Genomic DNA, 14,473 nt, shown 5'->3' on the forward strand with positions numbered 1-14,473 from the left:
AATCATCGTGCCGATCGTAATCTCAGTGCATACCTGGATGCCCAACAAGCCAAGCCAGTGGTTCCCAAGCGTTGTAATGCCACGGCACACTTTACTGAGACCAAAAACCTTCGCGGCGCACCAACATGAAAAAGAAAAAAAAAGGATTTACTAGGTATTGTCTCACCTGAATGGCAACAGGCTGCTAAAACTATTATCACACGCACATTGCATGTTAAAGTATGTCAGTAAGGGAGTAATTAAAAGGGCAAATGTGTGAAGTGCAAGGAGTGGCCCTTAGTGGTTAGGTAAAAAAGTACACAGACAAACTAAATAATCCCTTGATACAAATCATTTATTTAGTGCAGACAGACCAAGACCAGCCACAATAAACTATTCGCAGTAAATATAAATTCACAGCAAAATAGGTTCAGTTCACAATATCCTATAACAAGCTGCACAAAGGCAGCGCTAGCAGTGGAAAGAACGAAGAACTGCAGGAGAAACGCCGGGGCTATTTAGAGCCCGATTATTCAACACAGAGGGGGAAAACCAAGGCCAAATGAGACTTAGAGGAACAGGAGACATCCAACAACAGTATAAAGATGAAAAGGAATTCACCACATGTCCCTTTAATCAATTGCCTTGCAGTTCCACTGTGTAGCGTTATGTTGGGTGTATTTTGATAAGAGCATTTGGGCTCTGAGCTGAAGCACTGATCTAAAGAAGACCTCTCCACCCCCAAAGTTATCAGATTTCCTTTGCTCATCAGCTTGGAACTGGTTTGCATCAAAGTGACAGTTTTGGGGAGGATGGCACCGAGAAGAGGCCAAATAGGTTGAATCCTGCTATGAGATGTCTGGAGAAAGGGGCCTGTAGGTGATAAAAACTCTTTGAAGTGGACGAGAGCCGAAATCCCGACATAGAGCTACGAACCCGGGCCAACCGGCATTTCCAAAAGATGGCATGGATTGACATCAGTCATAAATCAAGCCCCCCTCCATTAGGACACTGGGGGCTGAAACCGAAATCCAATCTCAAGAACTCAAGAACCAATCACCTATTGATCTGACAGACTATAAGGAACAGTGCACAGTCTCTCTCTCTCTCTCTCTCTCTCTCTATCTCTCTCTCTCTCTTTCTCTCTCACCTGAACCAGTAACTCGCTGCCACAGCTCAACCTGTAGCTCTGTTGCCCGAACCGGAACCAGAAACCAACCAAGTCTTTGCCGGCAACAGAAGAGTTAAACTGGGAGAAGGAGATTGAGCCGTACGAAGAATTCTTTTAAAGGACTTTATTAAATAAAGAACTTTACAGACTGCGCATGCCCGCCTGTGCCCACCTGATCAGTGGAGTTTTACAGCTGGACAATTGAGTAAGTCGAATGTATATGAAAGTGTTCAGTCATTTAAATAGCTATTTGAGTCTTAAGAAACTTGACCCTTGGAACGAACAGGGCCCTGCTTTCCTCAAAGACTTTGTCTTCAAGTAACTACGGTGGAACCCTGCTTACAAAGAAGATTTTGTGCACAACCTTGGAGCCTTCAAACCAGTGGAAAATCTGTTTGGAAAAGACTCTAATTTCGCGAAACCCCAACTTCCAGGTGCATCGACTGAGTGGAAGTTCTTGGACAAAGCCGAACCGCACTGCCTTTGTTCCAAACCACACGGACCATGTGCCGTGTGCTGTGATCTGAGCCCGAAGACAGAGAGGCCTCTCTGCGACGAAGTTCAGATAAGTTTAACAGTTTGGAGTTCATGATTCATGACATTTGAGAAATCAATTAGAAATGTTATTCTGTGATTCATAACTCTAGAATGTGTAATATCATTTAGTTTTCTTAAATATAAATGTGTGTTGCATTAAACTGTTTTGTTGATAATTTTAGAAATAAAATCTGTCAACCCCGAGAAATATCTTCTCATTCCTGTTTAACTGTTTAGTCTGAAATTGACACAAGTCAATAGACGTTAGATAATTGGTGTCCCTGCCTATCCATGATCATTGAATAATAATCAGTTAAGGGAAATTGTGGTAACAAGTAACGATAGGATCTTTCTCGGCACCTAAACGTAAATGAGACTGATATATATATAACGAGAAGTTACCTGACATAAATACTAACCTGCGTAGTTATTTAATGTCTGACTAACAATACTAACGAGAGACTCACCTTCGTCTTACTAACCGGTATTGTAGTTAATGTGTTTATAACCTTTTTTGTTTAACGATTTGTGTGTTAGAGCATCAGACTTTTAATCTGAGGGTCCAGGGTTCGAGTCCCTGTTCGGGCGCCTTGTTGACCGAGGGCCATGATGGTGAAAAGCCTGGATGGCCTTCCAGGTGACAATGAAATATGCAGTTGCGTCTAGGCAAGGTGTCTAGTCCTCTTTGCTTCTTTCGGCAAATATCCAGCCTGGGCAAGTGTTGTCTTCCAGAGGCAAGTCAAGTCAGGAACTCTGAGAGATGTTTTTGCCGTTGATGACGTGTCACTTTAGAACAGCACAACATGCATCTCTACTTGACTTGGCACAATCTGTGAGGGTTGGGCCAACACAACGTGTCCACACATTTGCAGGCGTCTTGAAATACTTGGAATGACCTGTGGCCCCATGCCATGCAGAAGTCCACAGCTATGCGTGTCAGCATGCTCTGCTCCTCATCCCCAATGTGCCACTTGTAAGAACTTTGTAAAAAGCGACAGAGAACATGATCAGCAAAGAAACACAATTCTCCTGAGAACGACAATCATCGTGCCGATCGTAATCTCAGTGCATACCTGGATGCCCAACAAGCCAAGCCAGTGGTTCCCAAGCGTTGTAATGCCACGGCACACTTTGCTGAGACCAAAAACCTTCGCGGCGCACCAACATGAAAAAAAAAAAAAAGGATTTACTAGGTATTGTCTCACCTGAATGGCAACAGGCTGCTAAAACTATTATCACACGCACATTGCATGTTAAAGTATGTCAGTAAGGGAGTAATTAAAAGGGCAAATGTGTGAAGTGCAAGGAGTGGCCCTTAGTGGTTAGGTAAAAAAGTACACAGACAAACTAAATAATCCCTTGATACAAATCATTTATTTAGTGCAGACAGACCAAGACCAGCCACAATAAACTATTCGCAGTACATATAAATTCACAGCAAAATAGGTTCAGTTCACAATATCCTATAACAAGCTGCACAAAGGCAGCGCTAGCAGTGGAAAGAACGAAGAACTGCAGGAGAAACGCCGGGGCTATTTAGAGCCCGATTATTCAACACAGAGGGGGAAAACCAAGGCCAAATGAGACTTAGAGGAACAGGAGACATCCAACAACAGTATAAAGATGAAAAGGAATTCACCACATGTCCCTTTAATCAATTGCCTTGCAGTTCCACTGTGTAGCGTTATGTTGGGTGTATTTTGATAAGAGCATTTGGGCTCTGAGCTGAAGCACTGATCTAAAGAAGACCTCTCCACCCCCAAAGTTATCAGATTTCCTTTGCTCATCAGCTTGGAACTGGTTTGCATCAAAGTGACAGTTTTGGGGAGGATGGCACCGAGAAGAGGCCAAATAGGTTGAATCCTGCTATGAGATGTCTGGAGAAAGGGGCCTGTAGGTGATAAAAACTCTTTGAAGTGGACGAGAGCCGAAATCCCGACATAGAGCTACGAACCCGGGCCAACCGGCATTTCCAAAAGATGGCATGGATTGACATCAGTCATAAATCAAGCCCCCCTCCATTAGGACACTGGGGGCTGAAACCGAAATCCAATCTCAAGAACTCAAGAACCAATCACCTATTGATCTGACAGACTATAAGGAACAGTGCACAGTCTCTCTCTCTCTCTCTCTCTCTCTCTATCTCTCTCTCTCTCTTTCTCTCTCACCTGAACCAGTAACTCGCTGCCACAGCTCAACCTGTAGCTCTGTTGCCCGAACCGGAACCAGAAACCAACCAAGTCTTTGCCGGCAACAGAAGAGTTAAACTGGGAGAAGGAGATTGAGCCGTACGAAGAATTCTATTAAAGGACTTTATTAAATAAAGAACTTTACAGACTGCGCATGCCCGCCTGTGCCCACCTGATCAGTGGAGTTTTACAGCTGGACAATTGAGTAAGTCGAATGTATATGAAAGTGTTCAGTCATTTAAATAGCTATTTGAGTCTTAAGAAACTTGACCCTTGGAACGAACAGGGCCCTGCTTTCCTCAAAGACTTTGTCTTCAAGTAACTACGTTGGAACCCTGCTTACAAAGAAGATTTTGTGCACAACCTTGGAGCCTTCAAACCAGTGGAAAATCTGTTTGGAAAAGACTCTAATTTCGCGAAACCCCAATTTCCAGGTGCATCGACTGAGTGGAAGTTCTTGGACAAAGCCGAACCGCACTGCCTTTGTTCCAAACCACACGGACCATGTGCCGTGTGCTGTGATCTGAGCCCGAAGACAGAGAGGCCTCTCTGCGACGAAGTTCAGATAAGTTTAACAGTTTGGAGTTCATGATTCATGACATTTGAGAAATCAATTAGAAATGTTATTCTGTGATTCAAAACTCTAGAATATGTAATATCATTTAGTTTTCTTAAATATAAATGTGTGTTGCATTAAACTGTTTTGTTGATAATTTTAGAAATAAAATCTGTCAACCCCGAGAAATATCTTCTCATTCCTGTTTAACTGTTTAGTCTGAAATTGACACAAGTCAATAGACGTTAGATTATTGGTGGCCCTGCCTATCCTTGATCATTGAATAATAATCAGTTAAGGGAAATTGTGGTAACAAGTAACGATAGGATCTTTCTCGGCACCTAAACGTAAATGAGACTGATATATATATAACGAGAAGTTACCTGACATAAATACTAACCTGCGTAGTTATTTAATGTCTGACTAACAATACTAACGAGAGACTCACCTTCGTCTTACTAACCGGTATTGTAGTTAATGTGTTTATAACCTTTTTTGTTTAACGATTTGTGTGTTATCATATGCGATCCCATGGTCTTTGATTTGGTCACGGAAGTGATTTGTCTTTGATTTGTTGATCTAGAGTTGAATTTTAATTAGCTTTTCCCTTTTGTATAATTAGTGTAGTGCTACATTTAGTCTTTGTTTTTGAATAAATTTAACAATTTATATCTTTGGAATTGGTGTCTGTGTCCAATTATTACAGAAATTGAGTTCTACAAGATTCCAGGATTCGTGATAAGGTGATACTATAAATTCACTTCTTAAATTGAAATTTATAAGTGTACCTTACGATACAACTGATAGCACTGCAACTCAGTGTAGGTGTGCGTTCAGTCCGGCAAACACAACATTTCAGTTATGAAACGCTTTCTACAGGTGATGTATAAATGTAATATTTTCACACATTTGAATAAGTTTGATTTGATACAAGATTTATGAAGTTGACCAAACAAAATGACATAATATTTTTCAGGGGATAAAAATCTCACGACACAATTGGGTAGTCCTCACGGCACACGGGTTGAAAACCACTGAGCCAAGCCACGGTGCTTCTTGGCTTTGCACGGCCACTGAGACTGCCAGGGGAAGACGGTGAGAAGCTTCCCTTCGATAGCTCAGTTGGTAGAGCGGAGGACTGTAGGTTTCAGACAGCGGGCATCCTTAGGTCGCTGGTTCAATTCCGGCTCGAAGGAAGGCGTGATTATGGTTTGACATCGGTTTTGGACGAGCTCCCAAATGTCAAGCCATTGGAATTGCATGAGGACAAGGAGAAAACATCGGAAATTCGGATTTGCTGTGGAGAACTCGCATTGCCCAAACATCTCATATGCATGTGACCCTTTTCACCCTGAGCCCTGTTTTTTAAACCGGCCAGAAAGCGGTCTGGAACAATCATGAAGCCAACACATTGTGAAGCACTTCACTGAAGCCCGGGTAGCTCAGCCGGTAGAGCATCAGACTTTTAATCTGAGGGTCCAGGGTTTGAGTCCCTGTTCGGGCGCCTTGTTGACCGAGAGCCATGATGGTGAAAAGCCTGGATGGCCTTCCAGGTGACAATGAAATATGCAGTTGTGTCTAGGCAAGGTGTCTAGTCCTCTTTGCTTCTTTCGGCAAATATCCAGCCTGGGCAAGTGTTGTCTTCCAGAGGCAAGTCAAGCCAGGAACTCTGAGAGATGTTTTTGCCGTTGACGACGTGTCACTTTAGAACAGCACAACATGCATCTCTACTTGACTTGGCACAATCTGTGAGGGTTGGGCCAACACAACGTGTCCACACATTTGCAGGCGTCTTGAAATACTTGGAATGACCTGTGGCCCCATGCCATGCAGAAGTCCACAGCTATGCCTCATCCCCAATGTGCCACTTGTAAGAACTTTGTAAAAAGCGACAGAGAACATGATCAGCAAAGAAACACAATTCTCCTGAGAACGACAATCATCGTGCCGATCGTAATCTCAGTGCATACCTGGATGCCCAACAAGCCAAGCCAGTGGTTCCCAAGCGTTGTAATGCCACGGCACACTTTGCTGAGACCAAAAACCTTCGCGGCGCACCAACATGAAAAAAAAAAAAAAGGATTTACTAGGTATTGTCTCACCTGAATGGCAACAGGCTGCTAAAACTATTATCACACGCACATTGCATGTTAAAGTATGTCAGTAAGGGAGTAATTAAAAGGGCAAATGTGTGAAGTGCAAGGAGTGGCCCTTAGTGGTTAGGTAAAAAAGTACACAGACAAACTAAATAATCCCTTGATACAAATCATTTATTTAGTGCAGACAGACCAAGACCAGCCACAATAAACTATTCGCAGTAAATATAAATTCACAGCAAAATAGGTTCAGTTCACAATATCCTATAACAAGCTGCACAAACGCATCGCTAGCAGTGGAAAGAACGAAGAACTGCAGGAGAAACGCCGGGGCTATTTAGAGCCCGATTATTCAACACAGAGGGGGAAAACCAAGGCCAAATGAGACTTAGAGGAAGAGGAGACATCCAACAACAGTATAGAGATAAAAAGGAATTCACCACATGTCCCTTTAATCAATTGCCTTGCAGTTCCACTGTGTAGCGTTATGTTGGGTGTATTTTGATAAGAGCATTTGGGCTCTGAGCTGAAGCACTGATCTAAAGAAGACCTCTCCACCCCCAAAGTTATCAGATTTCCTTTGCTCATCAGCTTGGAACTGGTTTGCATCAAAGTGACAGTTTTGGGGAGGATGGCACCGAGAAGAGGCCAAATAGGTTGAATCCTGCTATGAGATGTCTGGAGAAAGGGGCCTGTAGGTGATAAAAACTCTTTGAAGTGGACGAGAGCCGAAATCCCGACATAGAGCTACGAACCCGGGCCAACCGGCATTTCCAAAAGATGGCATGGATTGACATCAGTCATAAATCAAGCCCCCCTCCATTAGGACACTGGGGGCTGAAACCGAAATCCAATCTCAAGAACTCAAGAACCAATCACCTAATGATCTGACAGACTATAAGGAACAGTGCACAGTCTCTCTCTCTCTCTCTCTCTCTCTTTCTCTCTCTCTCTCTTTCTCTCTCACCTGAACCAGTAACTCGCTGCCACAGCTCAACCTGTAGCTCTGTTGCCCGAACCGGAACCAGAAACCAACCAAGTCTTTGCCGGCAACAGAAGAGTTAAACTGGGAGAAGGAGATTGAGCCGTACGAAGAATTCTTTTAAAGGACTTTATTAAATAAAGAACTTTACAGACTGCGCATGCCCGCCTGTGCCCACCTGATCAGTGGAGTTTTACAGCTGGACAATTGAGTAAGTCGAATGTATATGAAAGTGTTCAGTCATTTAAATAGCTATTTGAGTCTTAAGAAACTTGACCCTTGGAACGAACAGGGCCCTGCTTTCCTCAAAGACTTTGTCTTCAAGTAACTACGGTGGAACCCTGCTTACAAAGAAGATTTTGTGCACAACCTTGGAGCCTTCAAACCAGTGGAAAATCTGTTTGGAAAAGACTCTAATTTCGCGAAACCCCAACTTCCATCTGCATCGACTGAGTGGAAGTTCTTGGACAAAGCCGAACCGCACTGCCTTTGTTCCAAACCACACGGACCATGTGCCGTGTGCTGTGATCTGAGCCCGAAGACAGAGAGGCCTCTCTGCGACGAAGTTCAGATAAGTTTAACAGTTTGGAGTTCATGATTCATGACATTTGAGAAATCAATTAGAAATGTTATTCTGTGATTCATAACTCTAGAATGTGTAATATCATTTAGTTTTCTTAAATATAAATGTGTGTTGCATTAAACTGTTTTGTTGATAATTTTAGAAATAAAATCTGTCAACCCCGAGAAATATCTTCTCATTCCTGTTTAACTGTTTAGTCTGAAATTGACACAAGTCAATAGACGTTAGATTATTGGTGGCCCTGCCTATCCTTGATCATTGAATAATAATCAGTTAAGGGAAATTGTGGTAACAAGTAACGATAGGATCTTTCTCGGCACCTAAACGTAAATGAGACTGATATATATATAACGAGAAGTTACCTGACATAAATACTAACCTGCGTAGTTATTTAATGTCTGACTAACAATACTAACGAGAGACTCACCTTCGTCTTACTAACCGGTATTGTAGTTAATGTGTTTATAACCTTTTTTGTTTAACGATTTGTGTGTTAGAGCATCAGACTTTTAATCTGAGGGTCCAGGGTTCGAGTCCCTGTTCGGGCGCCTTGTTGACCGAGGGCCATGATGGTGAAAAGCCTGGATGGCCTTCCAGGTGACAATGAAATATGCAGTTGCGTCTAGGCAAGGTGTCTAGTCCTCTTTGCTTCTTTCGGCAAATATCCAGCCTGGGCAAGTGTTGTCTTCCAGAGGCAAGTCAAGCCAGGAACTCTGAGAGATGTTTTTGCCGTTGACGACGTGTCACTTTAGAACAGCACAACATGCATCTCTACTTGACTTGGCACAATCTGTGAGGGTTGGGCCAACACAACGTGTCCACACATTTGCAGGCGTCTTGAAATACTTGGAATGACCTGTGGCCCCATGCCATGCAGAAGTCCACAGCTATGCGTGTCAGCATGCTCTGCTCTTCATCCCCAATGTGCCACTTGTAAGAACTGTGTAAAAAGCGACAGAGAACGTGATCAGCAAAGAAACACAATTCTCCTGAGAACGACAATCATCGTGCCGATCGTAATCTCAGTGCATACCTGGATGCCCAACAAGCCAAGCCAGTGGTTCCCAAGCGTTGTAATGCCACGGCACACTTTGCTGAGACCAAAAACCTTCGCGGCGCACCAACATGAAAAAAAAAAAAAAGGATTTACTAGGAATTGTCTCACCTGAATGGCAACAGGCTGCTAAAACTATTATCACACGCACATTGCATGTTAAAGTATGTCAGTAAGGGAGTAATTAAAAGGGCAAATGTGTGAAGTGCAAGGAGTGGCCCTTAGTGGTTAGGTAAAAAAGTACACAGACAAACTAAATAATCCCTTGATACAAATCATTTATTTAGTGCAGACAGACCAAGACCAGCCACAATAAACTATTCGCAGTACATATAAATTCACAGCAAAATAGGTTCAGTTCACAATATCCTATAACAAGCTGCACAAAGGCAGCGCTAGCAGTGGAAAGAACGAAGAACTGCAGGAGAAACGCCGGGGCTATTTAGAGCCCGATTATTCAACACAGAGGGGGAAAACCAAGGCCAAATGAGACTTAGAGGAACAGGAGACATCCAACAACAGTATAAAGATAAAAAGGAATTCACCACATGTCCCTTTAATCAATTGCCTTGCAGTTCCACTGTGTAGCGTTATGTTGGGTGTATTTTGATAAGAGCATTTGGGCTCTGAGCTGAAGCACTGATCTAAAGAAGACCTCTCCACCCCCAAAGTTATCAGATTTCCTTTGCTCATCAGCTTGGAACTGGTTTGCATCAAAGTGACAGTTTTGGGGAGGATGGCACCGAGAAGAGGCCAAATAGGTTGAATCCTGCTATGAGATGTCTGGAGAAAGGGGCCTGTAGGTGACAAAAACTCTTTGAAGTGGACGAGAGCCGAAATCCCGACATAGAGCTACGAACCCGGGCCAACCGGCATTTCCAAAAGATGGCATGGATTGACATCAGTCATAAATCAAGCCCCCCTCCATTAGGACACTGGGGGCTGAAACCGAAATCCAATCTCAAGAACTCAAGAACCAATCACCTATTGATCTGACAGACTATAAGGAACAGTGCACAGTCTCTCTCTCTCTCTCTCTCTCTTTCTCTCTCACCTGAACCAGTAATTCGCTGCCACAGCTCAACCTGTAGCTCTGTTGCCCGAACCGGAACCAGAAACCAACCAAGTCTTTGCCGGCAACAGAAGAGTTAAACTGGGAGAAGGAGATTGAGCCGTACGAAGAATTCTATTAAAGGACTATATTAAAGAAAGAACTTTACAGACTGCGCATGCCCGCCTGTGCCCACCTGATCAGTGGAGTTTTACAGCTGGACAATTGAGTACGTCGAATGTATATGAAAGTGTTCAGTCATTTAAATAGCTATTTGAGTCTTAAGAAACTTGACCCTTGGAACGAACAGGGCCCTGCTTTCCTCAAAGACTTTGTCTTCAAGTAACTACGGTGGAACCCTGCTTACAAAGAAGATTTTGTGCACAACCTTGGAGCCTTCAAACCAGTGGAAAATCTGTTTGGAAAAGACTCTAATTTCGCGAAACCCCAACTTCCAGCTGCATCGACTGAGTGGAAGTTCTTGGACAAAGCCGAACCGCACTGCCTTTGTTCCAAACCACACAGACCATGTGCCGTGTGCTGTGATCTGAGCCCGAAGACAGAGAGGCCTCTCTGCGACGAAGTTCAGATAAGTTTAACAGTTTGGAGTTCATGATTCATGACATTTGAGAAATCATTTAGAAATGTTATTCTGTGATTCATAACTCTAGAATGTGTAATATCATTTAGTTTTCTTAAATATAAATGTGTGTTGCATTAAACTGTTTTGTTGATAATTTTAGAAATAAAATCTGTCAACCCCGAGAAATATGTTCTCATTCCTGTTTAACTGTTTAGTATGAAATTGACACAAGTCAATAGACGTTAGATTATTGGTGGCCCTGCCTATCCTTGATCATTGAATAATAATCAGTTAAGGGAAATTGTGGTAACAAGTAACGATAGGATCTTTCTCGGCACCTAAACGTAAATGAGACTGATATATATATAACGAGAAGTTACCTGACATAAATACTAACCTGCGTAGTTATTTAATGTCTGACTAACAATACTAACGAGAGACTCACCTTCGTCTTACTAACCGGTATTGTAGTTAATGTGTTTAGAACCTTTTTTGTTTAACGATTTGTGTGTTAGAGCATCAGACTTTTAATCTGAGGGTCCAGGGTTCGAGTCCCTGTTCGGGCGCCTTGTTGACCGAGGGCCATGATGGTGAAAAGCCTGGATGGCCTTCCAGGTGACAATGAAATATGCAGTTGCGTCTAGGCAAGGTGTCTAGTCCTCTTTGCTTCTTTCGGCAAATATCCAGCCTGGGCAAGTGTTGTCTTCCAGAGGCAAGTCAAGCCAGGAACTCTGAGAGATGTTTTTGCCGTTGACGACGTGTCACTTTAGAACAGCACAACATGCATCTCTACTTGACTTGGCACAATCTGTGAGGGTTGGGCCAACACAACGTGTCCACACATTTGCAGGCGTCTTGAAATACTTGGAATGACCTGTGGCCCCATGCCATGCAGAAGTCCACAGCTATGCGTGTCAGCATGCTCTGCTCTTCATCCCCAATGTGCCACTTGTAAGAACTGTGTAAAAAGCGACAGAGAACGTGATCAGCAAAGAAACACAATTCTCCTGAGAACGACAATCATCGTGCCGATCGTAATCTCAGTGCATACCTGGATGCCCAACAAGCCAAGCCAGTGGTTCCCAAGCGTTGTAATGCCACGGCACACTTTGCTGAGACCAAAAACCTTCGCGGCGCACCAACATGAAAAAAAAAAAAAAGGATTTACTAGGTATTGTCTCACCTGAATGGCAACAGGCTGCTAAAACTATTATCACACGCACATTGCATGTTAAAGTATGTCAGTAAGGGAGTAATTAAAAGGGCAAATGTGTGAAGTGCAAGGAGTGGCCCTTAGTGGTTAGGTAAAAAAGTACACAGACAAACTAAATAATCCCTTGATACAAATCATTTATTTAGTGCAGACAGACCAAGACCAGCCACAATAAACTATTCGCAGTAAATATAAATTCACAGCAAAATAGGTTCAGTTCACAATATCCTATAACAAGCTGCACAAAGGCAGCGCTAGCAGTGGAAAGAACGAAGAACTGCAGGAGAAACGCCGGGGCTATTTAGAGCCCGATTATTCAACACAGAGGGGGAAAACCAAGGCCAAATGAGACTTAGAGGAACAGGAGACATCCAACAACAGTATAAAGATAAAAAGGAATTCACCACATGTCCCTTTAATCAATTGCCTTGCAGTTCCACTGTGTAGCGTTATGTTGGGTGTATTTTGATAAGAGCATTTGGGCTCTGAGCTGAAGCACTGATCTAAAGAAGACCTCTCCACCCCCAAAGTTATCAGATTTCCTTTGCTCATCAGCTTGGAACTGGTTTGCATCAAAGTGACAGTTTTGGGGAGGATGGCACTGAGAAGAGGCCAAATAGGTTGAATCCTGCTATGAGATGTCTGGAGAAAGGGGCCTGTAGGTGATAAAAACTCTTTGAAGTGGACGAGAGCCGAAATCCCGACATAGAGCTACGAACCCGGGCCAACCGGCATTTTCAAAAGATGGCATGGATTGACATCAGTCATAAATCAAGCCCCCCTCCATTAGGACACTGGGGGCTGAAACCGAAATCCAATCTCAAGAACTCAAGAACCAATCACCTATTGATCTGACAGACTATAAGGAACAGTGCACAGTCTCTCTCTCTCTCTCTCTCTCTCTCTTTCTCTCTCTCTCTCTTTCTCTCTCACCTGAACCAGTAACTCGCTGCCACAGCTCAACCTGTAGCTCTGTTGCCCGAACCGGAACCAGAAACCAACCAAGTCTTTGCCGGCAACAGAAGAGTTAAACTGGGAGAAGGAGATTGAGCCGTACGAAGAATTCTTTTAAAGGACTTTATTAAATAAAGAACTTTACAGACTGCGCATGCCCGCCTGTGCCCACCTGATCAGTGGAGTTTTACAGCTGGACAATTGAGTAAGTCGAATGTATATGAAAGTGTTCAGTCATTTAAATAGCTATTTGAGTCTTAAGAAACTTGACCCTTGGAACGAACAGGGCCCTGCTTTCCTCAAAGACTTTGTCTTCAAGTAACTACGGTGGAACCCTGCTTACAAAGAAGATTTTGTGCACAACCTTGGAGCCTTCAAACCAGTGGAAAATCTGTTTGGAAAAGACTCTAATTTCGCGAAACCCCAACTTCCAGCTGCATCGACTGAGTGGAAGTTCTTGGACAAAGCCGAACCGCACTGCCTTTGTTCCAAACCACACGGACCATGTGCCGTGTGCTGTGATCTGAGCCCGAAGACAGAGAGGCCTCTCTGCGACGAAGTTCAGATAAGTTTAACAGTTTGGAGTTCATGATTCATGACATTTGAGAAATCAATTAGAAATGTTATTCTGTGATTCATAACTCTAGAATGTGTAATATCATTTAGTTTTCTTAAATATAAATGTGTGTTGCATTAAACTGTTTTGTTGATAATTTTAGAAATAAAATCTGTCAACCCCGAGAAATATGTTCTCATTCCTGTTTAACTGTTTAGTATGAAATTGACACAAGTCAATAGACGTTAGATTATTGGTGGCCCTGCCTATCCTTGATCATTGAATAATAATCAGTTAAGGGAAATTGTGGTAACAAGTAACGATAGGATCTTTCTCGGCACCTAAACGTAAATGAGACTGATATATATATAACGAGAAGTTACCTGACATAAATTCTAACCTGCGTAGTTATTTAATGTCTGACTAACAATACTAACGAGAGACTCACCTTCGTCTTACTAACCGGTATTGTAGTTAATGTGTTTATAACCTTTTTTGTTTAACGATTTGTGTGTTATCATATGCGATCCCATGGTCTTTGATTTGGTCACGGAAGTGATTTGTCTTTGATTTGTTGATCTAGAGTTGAATTTTAATTAGCTTTTCCCTTTTGTATAATTAGTGTAGTGCTACATTTAGTCTTTGTTTTTGAATAAATTTAACAATTTATATCTTTGGAATTGGTGTCTGTGTCCAATTATTACAGAAATTGAGTTCTACAAGATTCCAGGATTCGTGATAAGGTGATACTATAAATTCACTTCTTAAATTGAAATTTATAAGTGTACCTTACGATACAACTGATAGCACTGCAACTCAGTGTAGGTGTGCGTTCAGTCCGGCAAACACAACATTTCAGTTATGAAACGCTTTCTACAGGTGATGTATAAATGTAATATTTTCACACATTTGAATAAGTTTGATTTGATACAAGATTTATGAAGTTGACCAAACAAAATGACATAATAT

The 14,473-nt window shown here is 42.5% G+C and overlaps 2 non-coding genes across 2 annotated transcripts; both read left to right on the forward strand.

The window, feature by feature from the left end:
* The first annotated feature begins 5,539 nt into the window (after nucleotides 1–5,539).
* On the forward strand, nucleotides 5,540–5,628 carry trnay-gua (transfer RNA tyrosine (anticodon GUA)). The gene is given in 2 exon segments: nucleotides 5,540–5,576; nucleotides 5,593–5,628. It is a non-coding gene; the product is annotated as a tRNA-Tyr (tRNA).
* A 235-nt stretch (nucleotides 5,629–5,863) lies between these two features.
* On the forward strand, nucleotides 5,864–5,936 carry trnak-uuu (transfer RNA lysine (anticodon UUU)). The gene has a single exon. It is a non-coding gene; the product is annotated as a tRNA-Lys (tRNA).
* The last annotated feature ends 8,537 nt before the right edge of the window (nucleotides 5,937–14,473 follow it).

This window comes from Amia ocellicauda, unplaced genomic scaffold, assembly GCF_036373705.1.
Source record: "Amia ocellicauda isolate fAmiCal2 unplaced genomic scaffold, fAmiCal2.hap1 HAP1_SCAFFOLD_99, whole genome shotgun sequence".
NCBI lineage: Eukaryota > Metazoa > Chordata > Actinopteri > Amiiformes > Amiidae > Amia > Amia ocellicauda.